This window comes from Colobus angolensis, unplaced genomic scaffold (assembly GCF_000951035.1).
Source record: "Colobus angolensis palliatus isolate OR3802 unplaced genomic scaffold, Cang.pa_1.0 Scaffold139, whole genome shotgun sequence".
NCBI classification, from domain to species: Eukaryota; Metazoa; Chordata; class Mammalia; order Primates; family Cercopithecidae; genus Colobus; species Colobus angolensis.
This window is the reverse complement of record NW_012114477.1, coordinates 480,970-481,627: the sequence shown is the minus strand read 5'-3', so window position 1 is coordinate 481,627 and position 658 is coordinate 480,970.

Sequence of the window (658 nt, the reverse complement as noted above, 5' to 3'; positions counted from 1 at the left end):
AAGCAGTCCTCCCACCTCAGCCTCCCCAGTAGCTGGGACTACAGGCACGTGCCACCACGCCCAGCTAATTTTTGTATTTTGTGTAGAGATGGGATTTTACCATGTTCCCCAGGCTGGTCTGGAACTCCTGGGCTCAAGAGATTTGCCCGCCTCGGCCTCCCAAAGTGCTGGGATTACAGGCTTGAGCCACCGCGCCCGGCCTTTTTTTTTTTTTTTTTAAGACACGATCTTACTCAGGTGTGCACCACCACAACCAGCTAATTTTTAAATTTTTTTTAGAGATAGGGGTCTTACTATGTTGCACAGACTTGAGACCTGGTCTCAAGTAATCATCCTGCCATGGCCTGCCTAAGTGCTGGGCTCATAGGTGTGAGCCACCATATGCAAGCGCATTGCTTTTCTTTTGAGTGGAACCTTTTCATTCTGAGTTAGTCGTCTGTTCACAACTTTTATTGATTTAGCTATTGAGTCATTGACCAAATATTATTGATTTGTAAAAGTTCTTTATATGTGGAGAAAATTAGCCTTTTTATCTGATTTAGACATTGCAAAATTTTCTCCAATTAATCATATTACAGTTGACATTTGAACAATATGGGAATTAAGGCACTGATCCCCCTCATGCACACTCAAAAATGTGCATATAACTTTTGACTCC